Genomic DNA, 25,317 nt, shown 5'->3' with positions numbered 1-25,317 from the left:
ATGTGCCTTTTTTTTTTCTTTTTTCTTTTTTTTTCTTTCCTTTCCATTCCTTTTTTCTTTTCTCCTTCCTTCCTTTTTTCTTTCTCTTTCCTTCCTTCCTTCCTTCCTTCCTTCCTCTTTCTTGCTTTCTTTTTTTCTTTCCTTCCATGAATGCACTTTCTTGAAGAGGACCTAAAGCAATGTTATTTATGACTCTACATCATACCAACATTCTGAGAAATTGCCCTTTCACATTTAACATTCACATTTGAAGAAAAGGTGAATCCTTGAGGACTAGTCTGACAGACAATGGGAAAGGGCAGCTTGGGTATAGTGGCTCATGTTTATAATTCCAGCACTTTGGGAGGCCTAGATGGGAGGATCACTTGAGTCCAGGAGTTCAAGACCAGCCTGGGCAACATAACAAGACTCCATCTCTACAAAAATAAAAAAAAATAGCTGGGCATGTTGGTGCATGTCTGTGGTCCCAGCTACTTGGGAGGCTGAGGCCGAAAGATCACTTGACCCCAGAAATTTGAGGCTACAATGAGCTATGATCATGGCACTGCACTCCAGTCTGGACATCAGAGCAAGACCCTATCTCAAACAAACAAAAACACAGAAAGGGCAAATTCCCTGCTGTCTTCAATGTCACCTCTCTTCTCTGGTCACCAAAACTCTGCTACTTCCCTAAACTTGTTTGCCAGACTCTTTTTTTTCAAGAAGGAATAACTCCTAAGGGCTTTGAAAATTCTTCATGGAAACAGATTTGAAATACATCTCAGCATTTCAATGAAAATAACCCACCTGGTCTAGATCTCAATAGATGCATCATATATTAAAGCTGAGATCGCTATTGTATTAACATAAGAAAAAAATCTTACCTACATATTCTGTGGACTGTATTTTGAGGTTGGGATACTTTATAATCTCTTACATTGTGATAATATCTATTCTTGATTTTGAACCAAGTTAAATGCAACCTCATATGCAGGAGGCATATAAGTCAATGGCAAAAAAAGAGGACATGAAAAGAGAAGTTGGAGTAGAAGCTCACACAGCCATCGGGAAGTGTGAATATACTGCCCAGAATGGTTCCAGTAAAAGTCAGGAAATGATCCTCAAGTCAACAAAAGTTTAGAATTACATACTGAAGCTTGTAAGACTTTAGCCCCTCCAGTTTGGTCAAAAGTATCTTACGTTTTCTGTTGTTTGAGTGAAAATAATTCCTGGCTTCATTACATTTAAAAAATTCAGCTAAAAGTCATAAAATAAAATAGCACAAAATTTGAAATGTAAAAATTAAATGGCAGTATCGTGTCCAACACAACCCACCCACTTTCATTCTCACCTTCTTCCATGGCCATGACTCCCTTCATTTTCATTCGTTTATTCAATAGATATTTATTGAGGAATCACCTTGCACAAGTCAAAAGAAAAATCACAGTTAACTCATAAGGGGAAAAGAACTGAAATACAGTGTAGGGAAACAGTAGATGAATATACAAGATCTATTAGAGGAAAAATGTTAATACGGTTGACTTAATGAACACTTTTTATGTGCCATGCACTATTCTAAACACTTTATTAACTACTTGGATCCTCACAGGGCACCTATGAGATAGATACTGTCATTGCCTCCATTATACAGGTGAGAAAATTAAGGTGAAGTCGAGTTGTATACTCAAATTTCTAAAATAATTTTTTTTATTATATGCTTTGGATGACAGTCAAGTTAAGTGTTTTGCTCCAGAAATATTTTTCCGGGGCGGGGGGACTATACAGAGGACATTGGAGTGATTGGATTTGAGCAGAGGTCAGCAACCTTTTATTGTAGAAAACCAGGTAGTAAATATTTTAGTTTTGAGGGTTGAGGGGTCTCTGTTGTTTAGGTTTGCCATTGTAGTGCAAAAGCAGCTGTAGGCAGTATGTAAACAAATGACTGTAGGTGTGTTCTAAAAATACCCCATTTAAATGTGTTGAAATTTTAAATGTGTTTTAATTTTTACATATCACAAAATATTCTTCTTTTGATTTTATTTCAACCTCTATTAAAGGTAAATGATTTTTAGTTCACAGGTCATACAGGCAGAGAGTTGGATTTGTCTCATGGGCTGTAGTTTGCTGGCCTCTGATTTAGAGAATATAGAATATGAGTCCCATTAAATGATGAATGGGAGTTTTCCAGGCAGACAAAGCCATTCCAAATGAAGAAAATAGCAGCTGGCAAAGACATAAGTAGGTGAGCAGGCTTGACTCTTTGGAAAAGCCATAAATGGCATCATTGTCACTAAGTGTTGGAGTAGGTGGAAGACACCCAGAAGGAAATGGAAGGATCTCCTGTGGGAATTTGACCTTCACTGTGTAGGCAGTGGGAAACCATTGTGGGTTTTGTGGCATAATGAGGTTTGCATTTTGGAAAGTCTCTCTGGCAGCAAAGTGAAAAACTGATGCTAGTATTCCAAGGCAGAAGAAAAAGAAAACATTTAAACAATTTTGGTAGTGCAGCAAAAGACCATATAGATGCACACTGCTCACCTCTTAGTTTCTTCGAGATTTCTGTTTTCTTCACAGATATTGTGTCCTTTCCTGACTCAGAACCATTGTAGATGATATTCTTCCTTCCTGGAATTTTTTTCTTCTCCTATATCACTTAACTCATTTTCATCCTTTAGGTTTTAGTTTTAATATCACTTCTCCAGGAAAGCCTTCATAGACCCCACCACCACCTTCAGATCCAAATTCACAGCCTTGTGAGACACAAAAATAGGACTTGTACTTCTCTTTAGCTGCAAATGCATAACATTTGCTCAGGGTCAGTCTTCTGTGCTAGCCTGTAAAGCCACCTGTCCACCACTGTATCCCAGGGTCTTCCACAGTGCCTACTTCAGAGTAGATGCTCAGTGGATATTTGTAGTGATATGGGGTTGAAAGAAAGGATACTTACCAAGCAGCATTGACTTGAATTTTTTGATTTAATGGTTGAATGAGGAATAAAATAGGACTAAGGATAATTCCTAGATTTGGGTGACAAAATAGTTGGTGGAACACAGAGAGAATTGAGGATGGAAGTTAAATTTGAGGCACTTACGGAAACATTGATTTTGAAATGCCTTTGGAACATCTGAGGAGACACGTCAGGAGATGTTCTGCCTCCTCCTTACTGGGCTAAGATAATCATTTTATATTTATTCTTGCAATAACCCATTCCCTGTTGATCCTGATTCCTGTTCCAAACTCTTCCCATCTAATATATGCTAAGATTTAGAGTTCCCTTCCAAAACCTTCACTTCCATTATGCCATCCCCCATCTTTAAAAATTGGTAAAGAGGTACTTCAAAAGTCACATTCTCAACCTGGAGTCCAAACCCCCTTCAGTTATTTTTCTTTCACGATTTTGCCTTGTTTCTCATGATTCTCCAACACAAATCTTTCCTGGTCAGATTGGCAATCTCATCTTACTCCAACTTTCACCGTTCCCTTTTCTGTCTTTACTTGTTCTGCCCCTCTGTCTGGAATTCTCTTTTTGGCCAATTTAAAGCTCATCTTCTCTATCAGCCAATTTAATTTTTATCCCTTCCTTGATATCTACATATACACTGCTCTCCCTTCTCTGAGTTGACCTAACTCATATGGAGTGCTGTTCCTATAATAATAATGCTTTTACTGGTTGGGGAAGTTTGACTCAGTCTCTCATGTGATTTCATGTTATCCATGCAACAACTCTTCCATTGTAGTTATTAACTCTTTATAATATTAAGATTCTGAAACTTTGAAAATTTAATTTTAACTTCACTAAAGAATCAAAATCAATAAGTAGTAGTTCCAGGTCTGACTCTCTATAAATCTCACACTGCGCTATGTTGGAATGGAAGAAAGTATTTCTTAATTTAGGCTTATGAGAGGTGAGTTTCTCACAAGAAATTTTTTTTCAGAGATTCAATATACTGTGATGGGCACTGGGTTCAGAAGCCCAGCATTTGGATTGACCTTGCCTAGGGGAGTGACCATGGGGAAGTCATGGAGCTTTCTTTGACCCTTGTCTACTCGAATCACCTGAAAAATAAAAAAGTTTTAAAAAATTTACCCAGATTGTCTCAAAGAAAAGAGAAAGATGAATATCTGATAACATTTTGACAATTGTGAAGCAGTAGACATACAAGTATTGCAGTTATTTAAAGAGGTCTGGAGTAGAATTTCAATGCAAATAAAAAGTTTAAAACTTATACATAAAATAAAGTTGAAGATAATAAGAAGTTGTCAGCAGGAGCACTCACCAAAGAAAGTAATTTAGGTACTTACTGAGGATTACCAATGTACACATGGATAAGCTGAAATGAGTGAATGATTAAAAAGGTAAATGTTTATGGTCCATGCCCTTAAGAAAATTTCTTTCCTAAGGCAAATACTGTGTATGTATATACATGCATATGTGCAATATATGTAATTAAAATGTGTATTATATGTATATATAATTTGCTTTGCCAATTTTCAACCTTTGCTATTCTAGAAATCGGTAGAAAATTGATCATATTTTAACTTATTTTCTTATATACGTTTCTTCCTGTATTCATCATTGTAGTCCTAGCATCTAACATAGAACTGTGCATATCAGTAATTAATTTATGTGGAAAGAAGGGAGAGAGAGTGGGATGAAGGGATGGACATGAAGAAGGGAGGGAAGGAGGAGCAGCAAGAGGAAGAAAGAATCCAGTTTACTGTATGAATGCTTGAATTATCCTTGGAAAATATTCTCAACTCAGGACAATTTTCAAATTCTAGAGTCACAGTGATTATCTGTCTGCAGGTCTTCCTCTTCCTCTCCACGTAGCTATTACTCCCTTATCATCTTCTTTCTTGTGTCTTTTCTTCTAGTTCCTTTCTTTGTTCATCCCATATCCTTGCTGATGAATCATCTAAAATGACCATAATTTTTGTTTTTATTTTATGTATTTTTTTTTGAGACAAGGTCTTGCTCTGTCACCCAGGCTGGAGTGCAGTGGCACAGTCATGGCTCATTGCAGTTTCCACCACCTGGGCTCAATAGATCCTTCTGTTTTAGCCTCCAGAGTAGTAAGCATGTGCCACCATAGCCAGCTAATTTTTCTAGGTATTATAGACATAAACTCTTACTATGTTGTCCTGATTGTTCTAGAACTCCTAGGATCAAGCAATCTTCTCACCTCAGCCTCCCAAACTGCTGGGATTACAAGTAGTAATCACAGTGAGCCACTGTGCCTGGCTTAAGATTTTTATTTAATCAAAAGTCAATTAACAATATATTGAAACCATGGGAACACCATACTAGCCAGTGAAATTTCAAGATATGCTTTCCTGACTGAAGACTTTTCAATAAGCCTTGTCAAACAACCCCTAAACATGTGGTCTAGTTAAAAGAAAAAAGAAAAAATGCTGAGCTGTGGCATCAAAGAGTCTCAGTTTAGAAAAGCCCTCTCCTACTTTCTAGATCTGTGGCTTTAGATATGTCATCCAGTGTTCATGAGTCTCAGTGTCTCATATAAAATTCAGGTAATATTTCCTACTAATAAGAGATTTTGGAGATTAGGAATGGTGTACATCAACCATTTAGCATAATACCTGGCTCATGGAAGGAAATAAAAAACATTATGTATAATGCATGACTTTTGGTCAAATGAATATTACAGATATTATAGGTAATAATTGCCCAGTAATTTAGAAAAGTGACATACAATTAGCTACTACTATTGCCTGAGAATATGGTAAAAACAGTAAATATTAACCAACTTATTGAACACTAGATATTGAATGTATTCCCAAAACATATGAAATAAGTAATAACTATGACTTAATGATGATACTGCTATTGGTCAGAGTTTTTTATTGGTCATATTTTCACACCTGATTTATCCCACTGGTTGAGGGAGTGTATTAGTCCATTCTCATGCTGCTGATAAAGACATACCCAAGACTGGGTAATTTATAAAGGAAAGAAGTTTAATTGACTTACAGCTCAGCATTGCTGGAGAGGCCTCAGGAAAATGCAAATCATGGCAGAAGGAAAAGCAAACATGTCCTTCTTCACATGGTGACAGGAAGAAGTGCTGAGCAAAGAAGGAAAGTCCCTTATAAAACCATCATATCTCATGAGAACTCACTATCACAAGAACAGCATAAGGGTAACCTCCCACATAATTAAATTACCACCCACCAGTTCCCTCCCATGACATGTGGGGATTCTGGGAACTACAATTCAAGATGAGATTTGGGTGCGGACACAGCCAAAGCATATCAGGGAGTGACATAAAACAGGGTCAACCATACTATTAAACAAACAAACAAACTAGTCTGAAGATCTTAGAAAAATGCTACAAACAATTAAATCTAGTGAATAATAGCAACAGCAAGCTCTTGAGAAATTCTCTTGATACGTAGAACAAACTGGGCTGTTGTAAAATAGCAAAGTTCTGTGATGGTTCATCCTTATAAGGCTCACGTGAAACCAATAGGAAAGCAAGTGCATGCATACTGGAAAGGGACATATGGATGAGGTGTTGGGGCAGCACTGCTCAACCTGTCCTTGCATGAATTCCAGGTAAGGTCGAAGGGCTAACAGTAGCCTTTCTCTTAGAAAATGCCCCACAGCTCCCCAGAGAGAAAAATCCATGTTTTCTGTTTGCCTGTTTAGTGTGTATATCTATTTTGCTACTGACTTCCTGAACACAATCTAAAAGATAGTGACTCTGAACTCATAATGAATTCTAGAAATTAACTTTTGTTCGTAAAATTACTATCATGAAAACACTTCAAGAAATTCCTAAAGCACAGTCACTTCTCATTCAGACAATGGGTTTATCTACTCTCTCAAATCCTGAAACTCTTATTTATCTTTTATGGCTCTCATAAACCCTGATGCTGTCCCTGTGTGAAAGTGTACCTGTGAACAATTCTTTGCCTAATATCTCTTCCACTGTTGCATGTTGGTTTTCTCTTAGCTTACTGACTGTGCTCATTATAATTTTCCCCTATCACATCACAAGCTATAGGACAGCTGAGCTGAAAATCCTCTCTTTAACTGGAAGCCTAAACCTTTCAGGACTCTTTTTGCTACTCTAAACAGAACTGAATTACAGAAATGGAATAAAACTGATCTTATTGCATTACTGACTACCCTTCTTAGTTAGGTGCAGAACCCTCCAAATCCCACCATAGGATATGAATGAACTGAGCAGCCAAGCATATTTGTAAGAGCCAGGGCTTAGGCCACTTGAAAGTTTCTAATATCTCTCTTCAGTGAGTTTGCATAGTTTCTTACAAACAGAGCTATTTCTAAGCCCTTTCTACCCCACAGTGAGTTCACAGGAGGACAGACATTCCTTACTCAATGCCAGGCCCTTAAGGAGACTTTAAAGGTTGAGTGTGGTTACCTTGTTCATAGGACTGACGGCATCACATGTTATTTATAAGATTGATTTGTATTTATGTAAGCTCTGGTGTTAAAACTTAAATATTTAAACCAATCCAATTGGTATTTTTTTTCCTCAGAGCTACAATGCTTATGGCCTATAGTGGCACATTGAGACATAAAGAATCTATAGTCACATTATAAGCCTGAAATGTGTGCTAGATAATGTTTTTCTAGGAGTCTCAAGGTTTAGGTAAGCTCTGTCAATTGGTTTGCAATTTCTCCCTCCTTGCTCTTTCCTCCCTTTCTAACTTCCTTAACTCAAATGACACTTGCATTAATCAGGAACGTTTGCTTTATAAAATGGCTTTCAGTTTTTCTAACAAATATTTTATTGTGTGTAGTGCTATTCTAATATATCTTTTAAGGTTTATGGGGAAAAGAAAGGCTAAGCAGTCCCTGAATTACAGGAACTAAGAGTTTTAGAAAGAGTGTCAAAAAAAGAAAGAAAGAAAAGAAAAAACAAACATGAGAATTATCTACTTCAGTCACTTGGCTGAAAGTTTTGTGAGAGGCCTTGTCAACCACACTAGAAATAAAGCAGTGATCTATTGTCACTGTCAATGGTCCATGTGTCTGCCCTCTGTTGACCAAATCATCTGGAGAAAGGCAGATGACTTGTCCCAGTTCTATTACTACCTGAGAAGGTTGGCACTGTGAGATGAACTTTTGAGTGCCAGGGCTGTAACATGAAGTAAAAACCACAGGAAACATTACATTGGGAAGCTAAAAGCTTTCTAACAATCCAAAGCATGTGCTTGTAACCATGAGTGTGATTTTATGCCTTGGAACTAGAATAAAGCAAACAAATTAATAATAAAAATACTGACCCTTTTAACAATAAGAGTAATAATGACACCAAGTAAAACTTGCGAGCTGACTTTTTGCTAGTCACTGAGCTAAGTGCTTTACACATATTATGTCTTCTCTTGTAATCCTCACATCAACTTTATGAGATACTATTTCCATTGTGTGGATAAAGAAGCTGAAGAATTGAACAGCTAATAAATAGTAGTAATAGTAGTTACAGTGACAACAATAACAGTAGTAAACATTTCTTAAGGATCTTATGTGTTACCTAATTTAATCCTCAGTAACAAGCCAATTAGATATGTTCTAGAATTAAAAACTACACATGAGAAAACTGAAGCATAGAGAGGGTAAATAAATTTTCCAAGGTTACTAAACAAATACATGGTAGTGCTGGGATTTGTACTCAGGCATTTTGGCCTCAGGATCAAGGTCACCAAGAATTATGGTTAAGGATCAAGTATAAGGCCACCAAGGTGACTAAGCATTATGGATCAAGGTCACCAAGCATCATGCTCTACCATTCCCCTAGAAGCAAAAGATAAATAAATTAGATGTTGTACATCAAAACACAACTCAAAACAGTTTTCTTATTAGTCTACTTCAGTGATGGAACTCAGTTGATGTTAGGACAAACATGATGGTATACTTCTGGTTGCTGAAGCTCTTCAAATATGCCATGTATGGATTAGCTAAAGAGACCAGCTTATCCTGATTTGTTCAGGACTTTCCCAGTTTTAGCACTGACTGTACCACATCCCAGGAAACCTTTCAGTTCTGGATAAACTGGGAAAGTTGCATGATGAACATTGCTTAATTAGTAACCCTAGTCCCACCCCAATATCATTTCCAATTGGACATTACCAAGAAGAGAATTAAGACATTTATTGTAGGAAGCCAAGCAAATATACCATATCCTAAGCCTCCTGTTTTGGCACTTAGCAACTTTGCAACTTTCAATTCCTCCAACTCTCATGCCTAGAAAAGACTCAGTGAAACTGGATTAATATTAAAGAATTCATTGCTGCTAAGAAAGAAATACATGTACCATTCAATTCTTCCTGATGTTTTCTCCTCTGTACCATACTCCACCAAAGCCAGCCCCCAGCTCATCTGGGCAGACAGGACAGATCCCTAAAGACTGTGACCTTCACTAAGAGTACAAGCTGAGTCAACAGGGTTTTCTGCCAAAGGACCTCTTACCTCTGGACAGCCTCAGAGAACAGCATCCCCAGTTAAGTTTTTTATGTTTCATGGGCACTTACAAAAAGACTTATTTCTAGCCTTTGAAAAAGCCAGTCTTGCCAGCAAGTGTTGGAAAACATAAACATTTAGTGGCACATCGGCATCTGGTAAATTTTGACAGAAAATAGAATAAATATATTTGGCAATATCAGTAACCATTCTTAGTAAATGAAGCCTTGCTATCTTGAAAATGAAAATTGAAACAATTTTAAAGCACTGCATGAAAATCCATATTATGTTAAAGCAAGTCTGACCTGCTCAGTAGAGTCACACATTCTCACACAGCATTTCTTGAGTGCCAATTATATGCTCGACACTACTCTAGTAGCTTAGAAGGATATAAATCAGTAAGACAAAATAAAAAACACTGAAAAGACTGTGTACGAAGTGCCATAAAATAAATTACCTCTGACATGGAAGCTTTGGAGTAAGAACTGAGTGTACTAAGCAGACTAGGAAGAGAAGAGCCTTCTAAGCTAACAAATGTCATGTGCAAAGAAAAGGAGCTTAGATGGGCTTGGTGTTCTGGAGGAATCTCAAATCATTTTCTGTGGCTAGGGTATAGCATGAGAGAGAGGGGCTGTAGGTTATACTGGAAATACAAGTAGCTTTTAATATGACTTTTGATAGGTTTTTATATATGTGTCAAGAATACAGTGGACATACAGTAATAATTTTGTTAATGGTGATGCTAATTAGTAACATTTATTGAGCACAAACTATTTTCTAGGTACTGTGCTACAAGCTTTACTTGCATTTTCTCTGGTTGGCACAATTAACCTATTACTATGAGAAATATGCTTTCTAAAACAAAAATAAAAATACTATTGGGAAGAATGGCAATATTTACATTCTTGCCAATCTCTTTAATATCTGTCCTAAATATAGCTGGCTCTAATATCTATGTCTGCCTTAAAAATGTGATGTTTTTCTTGAAGTTTATCTATTTGTCAGGTATTGGGCTATATGCTAGACAGCAAAAGTATGATCATGAAGAAACAGATGTGATCCTTCTGTTCATGGAGCCTGCAGTCTACTGAAAGATGCAGTCCATCAGCCACAATTGTACCAATAACTTTTTTTCTTTTTTGAGACAGAATCTAGCTCTTTCACCAGGCTGGAGTTGAGTGTGGTGGTGCGACCTTGGCTCACTGCAACCTCCGACTCCCAGGTTAAAGTGATTCTCCTGCCTCAGCCTCCCGAGTGGCTAGGCTTACAGGCACGCGCCACCATGCCCAGCTAATTTTTGTATTTTTAGTAGAGACGGGGTTTCACCATGTTAGCCAGGGTGGTCTCGATATCCTGACCTCCTGACCTCATAATCCACCCACCTCAGCCTCCCCAACTGCTGGGATTACCTGAGCCACCGCGCCTGGCCAATAACTTCTTAACTTTTACTACAATAACAGCTAGAAAGGAAAAGTAGAGGATGCAGTGAGAATATCTGACCAAGGAGAAATGATCTAGAAGGAGGAATCTGGAATTGGGTGATTTGCAGATATAAACACAATACAACCTTCAGAAAAAGGGGAAAATATATCTTCAAATTTTAATTTAAAATATTCATTTTAAAATAAAAGTTATTATTAGTAAAATCACATTGAAACCATCAGCTACCAGATGGAAGCCTTGGATTCTGCGTAGATTCTTGTCTATGAGCTAGCAATTAGACATTTTGAAAGACATTAAACCATGACGTGCCAAAGATTTGTGGTTTTAAAAGCAATACTGCCAGGCTGCAAAATTTACAAAATTATATTGTTTTGTATTGCTTCTTTTGACTGATATGTCCCCAAAAGCAAGATCTGGAAATTTTTTCATTTTCGTTATTGCAGTCATGGAAGAAAATTTTAAAAATTACGTACATTTTTAGCTTCTTAAATTTATATTAGATTTTTTCAAGTGGACTAAAGTTTATTAGCATATTCTCTTTCGGGGATCAAATGTTGTTTTCTGAGTATCAACAGTGACAATAAAAGGAGTATGCGGAGATTTTGGAAATGTCAACACTCCTTCTGGATTCTGAACCAGGAGCCAGAGATAAATGAGCAAATCTATAATGTTAGACTGGCAAGCACAATGCAAACAGGTGGGTTAAAATATGCTTCTGCTGCTTCCACTTTCAAATCTAGGCCTAGAAACCACCTATAGACTTTCAGAGCTTAACTATAGCCCTCCTGACCACATGGGAAACCCTAACCTGCCTCTGTAGCGCCAGGAGCAGAACAGAATGAGGGAGGCCTAGGGAGAGGAAGATTTCGAAAAGCCAGGTGGGGTCTGGGCCTAGCAAGCAAGGCCTGGGGCCCTTTTTTTACTCTCACCAATGGGTACCTTTTCTTCTTCTTGTCCTCCTCTTCCTCTTCCTCCTGTAGGAAGAGGCTAGTGGACAAAGAGAGAAAGGACTGAGGGAGGAACTTAGGAAAAGGAAGGAAACTTGCTCTCTGCAAATAAGATGAAACTTAAAATCAGGATCTAGGAATAAATAATAATTTCTCTTTGTAATTTTCTCAATCGCTAGTAAGTTAGAAGCAAAAGAATACACAGGAAGCTCTCCAAAGAACTGAACTTTTCTGAAATATAGTTTCCCTATCTATACAATTGGGGTGGAGGGTGGTTAAAGTAATATTAGCTCAAAACCAAACAAATGAATTGAGAGAATACATGCATACACATTATTCAAACAAATCGTTACTCAAAAAAATATTCAATTTTTTGTTTTGGGATGGTCATGCTCTGTCACCCAGGCCGGAGTGTAATGGTGCAATCTCGGCTCACTGCAACCTCCTCCTCCCAGGTTCAAGCAATTCTCATGCCTTAGCCTCCTGAGTAGCTAGGATGACTGGCACAGGCCACCACGTCCAGCTAATTTTTTTTTTTTTTGTATTTTTAGTAGAGACAGGGTTTCGCCATGTTGGCCAGGCTGGTCTCTAACTCCTGGCCTTAGGTGATCTGCCTGCCTCAGCCTCCCAAAGTGCTGGGATTATAGGAGTGAGCCACCACACCTGGCCTTAATATTCAATTATTTCTTATTGATCACAACTTTGTTTGAAGGTTGTCAACAGGTACAATGTTGCCACCAACAGTAAAGAATGCACTGTATTCAGGTTCCCAGAATTTTCACTAAAGTTCCTAGGGATGAGTAGTTCTTAAAAATATTCCTAAATGTTTCTGTATCTTTTTCTTTCCCTTTCTTTTTTTTAGGGGAGTGAGGGGGAGATGGATTGTCTAGAGATCATGCTTTTTTTGTATTAAATGATGAGAATAATTTTAAAACTCTCTTGGGAGTAGATTCTTTGTGTCATCTATGTGAAAATACTTTCTCTGTTCACAAAATCCCCAATTAAAACCTGATTCATCAAAATTCAGCCTTAACATCAGATTTGAGAAATGCATGAACTAATCTATATACTTGCAATTTAGAACTTAACTAAATTACTAATAGAATTCTGAATTGAGGGCTTTTTACAATCTAACAGTAATTTATTACACCCCAGATATCGCTACGAGGGTTGCATATATTTTACAAAGTAAAGGAAACTCCAGGTTGAGGTTCTCAGGTAATTATTTTAATAAGTGCCATAGTTTCCAAACACGCACATAGTAAAAATTAACTGCTTATCATGATTTTAGACATCTTTTTGTGGTTTTAAAAAATTTGTGATTTTCTTTAAAATATAACCATGTGGCTTTAATGCACTACCAGTTTATTACAACTTTCACCAGTTCCTTAATATACTTTAATTGCATCTTAGACACCAACCCCCACACCACCTTTTTTCCTTTCTTCCTTTCTTCTTTTCTTTTCTCCTCATTTTTCTGATTCTTAGTCTATACATTTTCCTCAAACACATTTTGGCAACAGTGTATTAAATATTTTAAATAATAGAAAAACAATGGTGAGCTTATGAAGAGAACAAAAAAGTCAGTATAGGCCTGGAGGAAAGCTGGGATGCATTTCCCCCGTTTTGCCTCAAATACATACTCTCTTTTGATTTTTATTCACATAGAAACCAATAAGTCTATTTATAAATGTCCATACAGTGCGTCCATCCTCAAGAAGAAAAAAATGCTCCTTTTCAATTTTATTTATTTACTTATTCATTTATTTTGAGACAGGGTCCCACTTTGTCACCCAGGCTGGAGTGCAGTGGTACAGTCTTGACTCAGTGTACCCTCAACATCCCAGGTTCAAGTGATTCTCCTGTCTCAGGCCCTCAAGTAGCTGGAACTACAGGCATGCACTACCATGCCTGGCTAATTTTTGTATTTTTAGGATAGACAGGGTTTCAAACTCCTGTGCTCAAGCAATCTGACCTCGTTGGCCTCCCAAAGGGCTGGATTACAGGTATGAGCCATGATACTGGGCTGGCTCATTTTTCAGTTTTAATTATTGATCTTTGAGCCCATTGCACCATTGATTCACCTGCTGTATATCTGCATAGATTAACTAGAATTGCTGCCAGCAAAAGATTTGTTTACAGGCTTACTGTGTAAAGCAGAGGTTGGATGTAGTCTAAAGTTGTGTTGGTAGTAGAATCCTGCTTTTGTGTCTACTCAGAAAACCTTTCTATCTCAATTACCAACATAATTGAATTTTAGCACATGTAGCACCAATTAGTGCCTTCAATATGGTCATACTGCTTTGTTCCATCCCTTCCTTCCCATTCCCTTCCATCTCCATATCAGAGAGAGGCAGATGTTTCCAGATTCCTGCTGTGTATCACAGCTGTATTAAAAGGCCCCAGCAAATCACTAGTTTGGATATTTTGGCTCCACAGTTTATCTTTTGCTATCATCGTTGTGCTCCTAACACAATTTGGGCAATAGCTCTGCCAAATTCTTTGGGTGGGGGAGGGGTGGGTCTCTTTGTTTGTTTTAATTAATGGATTAAAAAACCTCTTAGTAATATTAAGTCTAACTCTCAAACATGTTTGTGAAAAGACTGTTTATAGCTGTTAAAGGATCTAGTGTACTGATATCATCTAGCCAATATTACAATGGAGCAATATGGTATGCTTCTCTAATCTAAATTCACTTTTAAGTGTGTAGGAGACAGAGAGAAAGAGACATCATTTGATTTTTGTCTTCTGTCCTCAGGATGAGTTTATGGCTGTGAATGAACATTAAATGAAAAACGCGAATCTGTTGTTTCCCCAGTTATCTAAGTTCTCAACTGCCTAAGTGGGAGTATCTTGTTACAGTGAGCGTGATCTCCATTTATAAACATACAGTACATTTTCTTTTTCAGCATGGTCCTGAAGTGCCTTCCATGCAAGCCAGCTATCACCTGGTGCTTAACCAAAGAAATAGAGCTCTATTCTAAGGCTGGAGGAACTATTGTATTTAACTTACTGAAAGACAGTACCATGCTATATTTGAAGGTCATATTCAAGATCATTATTTATCCTATTTTAATTAAACTTCATTTTGTTTGTAAATACAGGGTTCCATTCGGTCTCCCAGGTGGGACTGCCATGGCTAGCCTGGAACTCCTGAGCTCAAGAAATCCTCCTGCCTTGACTTCTGAGTAAATAGGACTAGAAGTGCACCACCACTTTGTGTGTGTGTGTGTGTCTGTGTGTGTGTGTATAGAGACGAGTGTGTGTGTGTGTGTGTGTGTGTGTGTGTGTGTGTAGAGATGAGTTTTTGCTTTGTTGCCCAGGCAGGTCACAAATTTCTGGCCTCAAGCAATTCTCCTACCTTAGTGTCCCAAAATGCTAGGATTATACCACACCTGATACTTTATTTTATTTTAAGCACTAAGTTTAAAATTTATTCTCATGTGACATACTGCTATGTTGCAAATCCATTAATTAGTGGTCCACACCATAATTTAGCTTAGTATAATCTATAGTTTTGTGATGTAGATTAGAAGAAAATTACAGTGTGAATGGGGAAAAAAGAGATGGGTTGTTATCATTAAGGTGCCAGTAATATTTCAGTTGCCATATTATGGCCAAAGTAAGATGTTGAAGACAATTACTAAATTGAGACCAGGCTCCAGTGAAAATCTACGATTCACTGGGATCTAAATCAGGGACACTATGGATTTTGGTTTAGTGAAAGTACTTAAAATGGATGAATGCTTAATAAATGGCATGGCTACTTGTAGAATTGAGTTTTAGGTTAATAAAAATGATATTATCTGATTTTAATATCTATGCAAGCATCCTCTTTTTAATTTTCTTCTTTTTTCCTCTTTTGCATTTTTATTAATGATGCTCAAATAATATATTGCAATGTAAGTATAAAATTTAATTTGCATGCCACAAATGGAGAAAAAATTTCACTAACCTTTCTTTAAATATAGTGTAACATTATTTATTGTGGAACAAAATTATCATTTAGATGCATTAGTTAGTTAATGTACAGTTAAAAAGGGTTAAATAAAAACATGTAATAACAGCAGTAATTATAAACACTTATTGTATGAGATTGGCACTGTGATAAGTGCCTTCGTTACATTATGTTTATGTAATAGATATTATTTCCTAAAGTTTACAAAGTAGATATTATTAACTATTATTAGCACCCTTTATCAATAAGAAAATTAAGGTATAAAAAGTTTAAAAATGTTTCTAAGAACCACAATTAGGAAATGAAAGCCAGTTCTTACTTTCTCTAATTTCAAAGTCCAGTTAACTACTGTACCTCAACACAGACAAGAAAATTAGAAATAGACCCAAATATAGTTCTTGAATATTTGATGATGATGCTCATCAAATTAGAAATGGATCAGCTTCATTAAAAAGCCACACAAGTCATTACTTAAGTCACATATTATTTTCATTCTTTCATTCTTAAACTGGCTCACATTCCTCTGTCCTGCTGCCTTAAAAATTAATATGGTAACTGTTTTAGTCTTGACTACTTCTTTTGTTGTTATTGTGAGGAATAGTGAGAGCTAGTCTTCTCTGCTTCACAGTTAGGCACCAGGTTTGCATTGCAAGAGTGCAGACGCAGTGCTTGGAGGGACAGAAGGAGGTCCAGCCATCACGTATTCATCAGCTGCAATTGTGAATCTAACCACCATCCTGGTGCTCAGTCTTCACAATCAGCCTCCACCACTTCATCAGTGTTTCATTTGTAGCACTCCATTCTGTCTTCTGACCCACCAGAATCCTGAGACTTCTTTGCCAAGGTCACAGATCATTATTTTGTTGCTAAAGTAAGTGAATACTTTACATTCTTTCCCCAGTTAACCTAGCACCATCTTTAGCTATGATAAATATTTCCTCCTTGAATATACTCTCCTGATGCCTTTTTTTTAAATCCTCATAATTTCCTATTACCTTCTTGGCCATTTTTTTTAGTTTTTCAACTCTTATCTTATGCATGTATAGGTTACATGCCTACAAGGGACGTTTTTATACCTTCAATCTCACCACAGAAGTTGAATTAGAAATGCCCACATGACCCCAACCTGGTCAAGTAGAGCAAATTAAACTATTACAGGATTTATGTAGGTAGCAGCCATCAATGAAGAATTATGTCTTTATGCTGGCAGTGAGAAGGATGTTAGCACAGTACTGCTGGGGTTCAAAAAAATGAGACCAAGTCAGTGAAAAGTAGACAAAGATTCAGTCCTGATTAATTCACTAAGTCCTTGAATCCAGGTGGGTCTGAAGCCTGAAGTATACTTTTACGTTTTTTCATAACATGAACCAGTACATTTTCTTGATTGTTTGAGGGAGGTTTTATTTCATTTGCAAATGAAAATCTTTGATGACAGCATACTTCCCTCTGCCCTATCCACCTATCCCCGATATGTGCTTATATGCTTATCTCCACACCTGTCGCCCTTCGTTTGGACTGCAAGCTCCATAGGAGTAATATTCTATTGGAGATCTTTGTTTGGATGTCCACTGGCACTAGGCATTCAAAGTCCACTTCTATTCACCCAATTTCCCAACTCAAAACTTGAGCATGATCTTTGACTCTCTCCTCTCCATAGCCCACCCTCATATCCAAATCAATCAACCAGTCCTATTAATCCACTCCTAAATTGTACCTTGTGCCAACTAAATGTGTTCATTCTCACTGCCCGACAGAGGGTACACTACTATTTCTTGGCTGGATTACTCTCATAGTGTAACTGCCTTCAGTCTGTCCTTTGTGTTTGAGCCATAGTGACTTGTCCAAAGTACAAATCTCACTATCACATTCTGTTTAAGACCTTACATGCCTCCCCTTTGACCACAGAGTACCATGAACCCAAATTCTTCAATGTGGCTCGTAGATTTTTATCATCTTCTGTCTTCTGACCTCTCCAACCTCAACTTCTGTTATTGCCTCCCCCTACGCAATCATCTCACACACATCATGCTACTTTTAATCCCTTAAATGGGCCATGCTTTCTCTGTCCTCAGGTACTGCCTATGCTATTTCCTCTGCTTTAGAATACTCTTCTCCACTGCTACACCTGGTGGAATTCTACACATCCACAGGAAAATTTCTTCTCCCTGAGTTTTCACTCTTGTAGGACAACTTCCATGACTGAATGGAATGCCTTCTTGTGTGTCTTTAGCTCCTGAACCACATTTACACATTGCTGTTTTAGTTGTCTATTTGTTATCATTGCCGATTTCTATCACCCACTCTGAATGCAAACCACTTTAGAACAAGGATCTCAGTGCCTACAGTGGTGCTGCTTCATGTAAATGAGTAAAGGAACAGTGATTGGATAATCAGTTATGCCATAAAATTGGCATAGGTTGAGTTTTCTGCTTACATAACAATATAAGCCTCTCTCTGATATTCCAAGCAGCTCAGGCAGGAACAAAAGTAAAACAAAAAAAAAATTTAATCGAGTGTTTTGATAGAGGAATTTTATCTCTTTCTTGAGACTTTTTCACTTTCCTAAACTCATTTGATTGATGTTACATGTAAAATTAAGGAAAGGTTTATATCAAGAAAAACGAGGGCATGCCCTTAACTTTCCAAATCTATTTTATTATCAAAACACAGACCTTTTCACCCCAGTTTACATATTCATTGTTAAGCTTAAAATAATAAAATCACACAAGAGTTAGGTTGATAGTTCATGAAGAAAATTATGCTGCTCTGTAACTGACTAGGTGCTTTAACAAAATATCACAGTGGAGAAGCTGACCTGACAAGCCCTGATGTGAGGAGAAAACTAAATATAGCAAGAAAAGAAATAAAGGACAGTCTAGAGAGAACCCAGGTTTCACAGTAAAATAAGACAATCTCCTTGCTTTTCCTGACCTCTCCTCACCCCACCACCAACACACATGGCCTGTTCTTAATATATTACTTCTTGGTTACCAAGTACGGTTTCAGTAGTTGGGTTTCTTGGCAAAATAAAGCATCAAACATAAGAAACAGAAAATGTAGCAACAAATTAGCAAATTACTAAAGCCTATCTTCTGTGAGTCTACTTTTTCTCCCCATCAATGTATTTTTCATAAAAAAAGTCAAAGGAATATTTTAAGAATTGAAAACTGATTAGATTGCACTTCAAACCTTTCAGCATCTTCCCATTACCTTTGGGATAAGGCCCTAAATCCACAATATGCTTATTAGTCCTACACAGTCCACCTTCTGCTGGCTGCTGTGTTGATCAAATGTCCCTTCCCTGGTTTCTCTCCATATTCTGGCCAATATGGAAGAATTTTACTTTTTTGAAGGCACCATGCTCTTTCGTGGCTCAAACCTTTTGTACATGCTGTTATCTGCCTAAAACAGTGTGACACCCACCTTCCTATACGCTTAATTAAGTCTTATCTACCCATTAAACCTCAGCTCGTTTCTCTTTCTCAGTCTCTTCTAAGCTATCAGAGTGGCTTATGTCACTTTCACCTTGGCTACTCCCTACTAATGACCTTGACCCTTTTTAGATATGCTTATCACTCTTAACAATTCCCTTATTAGATTATAAGCTCCATGAAGACAAAGATTGTGTCTGGTCATTTTCATTACAGCTCTATTAACTAGCACAGTGCCTTACAACTACTGGTGGTTAATAGATGTTTGTGGAACCAATAAGTGCATCATCAGGAGGAAGGGAATTAGACAGGTACGTAGTTCACATATCAGCTGAGCTTGCTGAGCTCAGTAATGTTTTGTCATCAATTGCTTTCGCAGTAACCAAGTCAAATTTTCTAAACTGTGTTTCAATACATCTTGTCTCATGGCTCACTAAAAATGTTGTTTAAATTTTACATATACATATAAATGTCTTTTAACAGCTTTTCTTCTTTGTTACTAAATATTCTTTAGCTACCAAAAAGCATGCACTGACAACTTTAAGACCATGTAAAATCACTAGTCCTGGATGCTCAAAACCTTTTATAATTGTGGTTACGTAGCCCATCTCAGAGGTATGTCAGTTCTCTTCTTCCATATTATTGGCACTCCTTAAGCACAATTAAAAATCTTCCTGTATATTTCTGCTCATCATTCTGTGCAATAGCTCTAGTTTCTGATAGCATATAGCCTCAAATAAAAGTATCAAGGCTCACTTGAAAACCAGCCTCACCAGAGAAGTTTAGGAAAAAGGTTTTGTCTCTGCAGATATATCAAAGTAGTAACTTTTAATCAATTACCTCATGCCTGCTAGACATCTTCTTGCCTTATAGGAAGGAGTCCAGTTTCTTAAGAAGCTGCAAATCTGGTTGGGTTAGTCCCAATTTCCAGCCTGGTCCTTTTAATTTTAATTTTTAAAAACTAGTTATGTAATTTTAAAAAGTAAAGTAAAGCTTATATAGAAAATTTGGTTTATCTGTTTTTTCTAATAACCTACCTCTTTATTTTTTCCAGAACATTTTTGTTCAAATTTATCTTCCAACTACTCTTTTAGATTTTTTATTTATGTTTCTTTATTTTTTAATTTCCAAGTGCTAGCTTTTGTTTATGAATCTTCCTTATTTCTTCCTACTTTTATGTAATAAATTTCTTTTTGTTTCTCTTCAATTACATTTTTCACAAAATTTTCTTCTGTTCCTTTCATTATTTTTGTTTAAATTGCATACTGCTTAGCTTTATCTTACTTTTCTAGAGAGTTTCCTCTGCTGATTAGTGATCACTGGCTGCCCATTCATCTTTAAGAACAACTGAAAAGCTGACTGGGAGTTTAGTGTCTAAAGGCAAACTTGTTCACTCTGGGCTTCACCATAGTGTGATCCAGATGGGCTGTTTCTTCGAAGAACTAATATGAAAACTGTCAATATCTGCAGATTTCTCCTCTTATACTGGCTGGTTATTCAGGGAGAAGTCATACAATGTCCTGCCCAGAAGTAATAAGAGACTAACTACTAGCTACTCATCGCTAACTAAATAAGTCAAAAAAAGTCCGCTGTTTATATTAGAGTTTTATTTTGTTTGCCTATATCTATTGTGATACCTTTGCCTTCATCTGTATATGATGCCACTAATTTTTGACCTTTATAGAAAATAAATTAATCCTCTGCTAGAGTATAGGGAGTAATTTTCTGACTGTGAGGAATATAGGAGTGAATCGGGTTTGAGCTGCTATTTACATAGGTTCTTGAACAATCTTCCTCTTTTCAGATCCACTTGTGCCCTACCCCGCTTCTAACTGTTATTTCCAGTTACTGAGCTTTGCTGGTTTTTATCATCATGACTAGCCTGTTTCAGAGGTTTCTACTGCTAAGCTTCAGCTTTCTCTGGTCTTTAACATCTGTCGTCTCTTGTCCATTTCACTTCAGCTTCTAAAACTATCACCTTTTTCCTGTGTACATTCTCATTGTTGGCTTGTGCCATTTTTGAGATCCTTTTATAGCCACTTTAGTATGGTTTTAGAGAAAATATAGGAGTTTCTGGTCAATCCAACATATTAATCAGAACTTTGTAACTTGATTCTTTACATGAAATTTCCTTAGCTTCATACCAATAAATACTTAATTCTGGTTAATCCAGTTCCACTTAAAATATTCTGATTCCAAAAAGTCAGCCAAGGACAATCTCATAGTTATTTTTAATATTTTTCTCTAATCAATAATCACAGCACCATCATAGCTTGTCCATGTCAGAATATGCTTCCCAATATCATGACTAAAATACTCAGACACTAACACATTTCTAAATAACCCATGGGTCAAAAAGGCAGTCTCAAGGGAAAGTTTTTAAATAAAAACATTGAACTAAATGAAAATGAAAGTAAAACATATTGTACTTTGTGGGATGGTGTTAAAATAATGCTAGGAAGGAAATTTATAGCACTGGATTTTCACATTGGAAAAGAAGAAAACTTTCAAGTTAACAATATGCCCCCACCTAAGGAAACTAAAAAAAGAAGAGCTAGATAATCCAAATACATCAAAGAGTATAATAAACATAACAGTAGAAAGCAATAAAATTAAAAGCATAAACATTAGGAAAAAAATCATTGAAACAAAAAGTTGTTTCATTGAAAAGATTAACAAAATCGGCAAAACTCTAGCAAGACGGACCAAAAACAAACAAACAAACAAACAAAAAACCCCAGAGGGACACAAATTATGAATTTCAGGAATAAAACAGGGGTTATTACTACAGACCCTGATGACATCAAAAAAATAAAGAAATTCTACAAATAGCTCTAGCCACATATATTTGAGTACATATGTTCCTCTAAATGCAGACATTACCACAATTTACTAATATAAATTACATCATTTAAATATTTTTATAACTGTAAAGAAATTGTATTTGTAATTTTACAATGTCCCATAAAGAAACCTCTAGGCTCAGGAGGTTTCACTAGAGAATTTTACCAAACATTTAAAGACATAATGCCAACACCATACCTTCCAAAAAACAGAGTAAGAGAAAGTACTGATAATTATTATATGAAGCCAGTATTACTCTGACAGCAAATCCAAAGACAGTACAAGAACAAAAAATAAAGAAAGAAAACTAGAGATCAATATTCCTTATGATACAGATTTTTTTAAATCCCCAAATGAAATATTAGTTTACCAAATTAGCAAACCAAATCCAACAATGTATATAAAAATTATACACCATGGCTAATAGAATTTATTTTAAGCAACAAGGTTACTTTAACATCCCAAAATAAGTTATTGTAATCCACTATGTCAACGAACTAATGAACATAATCACATGACCATATCAATTGAGGCAGAAAAAATGCTTGACAAATGTCAACACTCATTCATGGTTAAAAGCTCATAGAAAACTAGAAATAGATAGTAAATTAGTTTGCTAGAGCTACCATAACCAAGTACCATAGTGAGTGGCTTAAACAACTGAAATGTATTGTTTTCACATTTATGGAAGCTAAAACTAAGATCAAGGTATTAGCAGGGTTGGCTCTTCTGGAGGGCTATAATGAAGAATCTGTTGCATGCCTCTTACCTAGCTTCTGGTGGTTTGCCGGCAATCTTTGGCATTCATTGGCACATATAAGCATCTTCCTGATATCTGCCTTCATCTTCACACACTGTTCTCCCTGTGTGTTTTTCTTCAAATTTCCCCTTCTTATAAGGACACTACTCACATTGGATCAGAGGCCTACATTGGATTAGGGGGCCCTAGTCTAGTATGACCTCATTCTATTTTAGCTAGTTCAATCTAAAATACTCTATTTCCAAATAAGATAACATTCTGAGAGACTGGGAGTTAGGAGAATGTAAATTTTTTGAGAACACAATTCAACCTGTAAGAGAAGGAAACTTTTTCAACTTGTTAAGATACATTTACGAAACCTACAAGAATGAATACTTTCTCTCTCTGAGTGACAACAAGACAAGGATGTTTGTTCTTACAACTGCTATTCAATATAGTACTACAAATTCTATTCAATATTAAAAGCAATAAAAGGAGATAGTAGGCATACAAATTGTCCCTATGTATAGATGACACGATCATCTACATTAAAAAAAAACCCTCCAAGTTCAGCAAGGTCAGTGGATACAAGATCAATAAACAACAAAATTCAATTATATTACTGTATATAAGCAAAGAACATGTTGAAACTGAAATTTAAAATATGATACCATGTAAAGTTGCTCAGAAAATGAAATACTTAGGTGTAAAGCTAAGATAACATATACAGGACTTGTACACTGGTGAAAAACACAAAATGTTGATGATAGAAATAATATTTTTAAATAAGTGGAGAGATATACCATGTTTATGAATTGTGAGACTCAATATAATAAAGATGTCAATTTTCCTGAATTATAACTTGTTTAACATGTTTATTGCCCATTTGCAGTATACATTTGATTTATGTTGTATAATGATCTTGCATCCTGTGACCTTACTGAACTGACTTATTAACTTTTGGAGCTTCTTTTTTTTAAGTAGATGATCATTTAATCTATGAATAGAAACAGATTAGTATTGAAGATCGTTAATAATTATAATTTAATGCAATTTCTATCAGAATTCCAGCAAGATTTCTTAATAAACATGAACAAGATTTTTCTAAAATTAATATGAAAAGATAAAGGAAGAATTGCTACATCAATTTTGTAATTCAAAATAAGAGGATTCACTTTCTCCAATTTTAAGATCAATTGCATTGCTGCAGTAATCAAAACTGTGTGGATATAATGTGAACTGAAAGATGTTTAGAAACATAGATCATTGGACCAGGTCAGTGCACTCAGCAATATCCCACACAAGTACAGCCAACAGATTTTTGACTCAGGTACAAAAACAATACAATGAAGAAAGGATAGCCTTTTCAACAAATGGTGCAGGAGCAACTGAATATCCATGGCAAAACTTAACCTAAATCTAAACCTCACACCTTACACAAAAATTAACTCAAAGTAGATCACAGATTTAAATGTATAATGTAAAACTTCAAAATGTTTTTAAACAGAGAACTTAGGATAAAATCTTTAGGACCTAGGCTTGGTAAAGAGTTCTTAGACACCATAAGCATGTTACATTAAAAAGGATAAATTGGACTTCATCAAAAATGTAAAACTTCTATTCTATGTAAGACCATATGAAAACAGTGAGAATACCACCTGCAGACTGGGAGAAAACAGTTGTAAACCACATATCTTACAAAAGACTCATATCCACAATGTATTAAAAAACTCTAAAAACTTGAAAATAAAGACCACACACAGTCCAATTAGAAACTGGACATGAATAAACATCTAACCAAGGAGCATATACAGGTGTTGTTAAACAAGCACAGAAAAATGTTTAACATGAATAGCCATCATATAAATGCTAATTAAGAACATGAGTACCATTACACACCAACCAATGCAGCTAAAATTAAAACTAGTGACAATGCCAAATGCTAGTGAGGATGCAGACAGATTGAAACTATCATATATTGCTAACTGTAATACAAATTATACAGTCACTTTGGAAATTACTGTGCCGGTTCCTATTATTAATAATATATTAATTTCTTGTTACTAATTAAATAATAATAATGTTAGTAATATGTTTAAAATTAAAAATCTAATAATGTACCCTAGTGATTACATTGTTGAGCTTTTTAGCCCATAGAAAAGAAAACAACATGTTGATAGCTACTTTATTTGTAACAGCCAAAAACTGAAAAAAACAAAAATGTCCCCAAATTGGAAAACACATAAACAGACTGTAGTACATCCATACCATGGAATACTACTCAGCACTCAAAAGGAACAAATTCTTGAATACATAACAGTTTGTGTTACTGAAACACCAGCGGTTCAGTTTAGGTCTTGCTGCTTGCCACATAAAACGCCAATCACTGAGACAATTATTGCCAAGGCAGAAAGCTTTAATCAGGTGCTGCAGCTAAGGAGACAGATCAGTCTCAAATCCATCTCCCCAACCAACTAAAATTAGGGGTTTATATAGCTGGGAACAAATGTAACTGTGTGTGAGAAAAC

General features: G+C 36.2%; 1 long non-coding RNA gene across 4 annotated transcripts in view; it reads right to left on the bottom strand.

Moving 5' to 3' along the window:
* LOC105728795 (uncharacterized) overlaps positions 1-25,317 on the bottom strand; it is a 528,968-nt gene that overhangs the window by 161,323 nt on the left and 342,328 nt on the right. For all 4 annotated transcript variants that reach the window (XR_010342957.1, XR_010342956.1, XR_010342958.1 and 1 more), the window contains 3 exons: positions 5,969-6,062; positions 2,518-4,895; positions 1,331-1,398 (listed from right to left, as the gene is read on the bottom strand). This is a non-coding gene — a long non-coding RNA (uncharacterized LOC105728795). The remainder of the gene's footprint in view (positions 1-1,330; positions 1,399-2,517; positions 4,896-5,968; positions 6,063-25,317) is intronic.

The sequence above is a fragment of the Aotus nancymaae genome, unplaced genomic scaffold (assembly GCF_030222135.1).
Source record: "Aotus nancymaae isolate 86718 unplaced genomic scaffold, 86718_ANA_hifiasm-v0.15.2.pri h1tg000016l, whole genome shotgun sequence".
Taxonomy (NCBI): Eukaryota; Metazoa; Chordata; class Mammalia; order Primates; family Aotidae; genus Aotus; species Aotus nancymaae.
The sequence above is the reverse complement of the archived record's forward strand: the minus strand, read 5'-3'. Positions and strand labels throughout refer to the sequence as shown.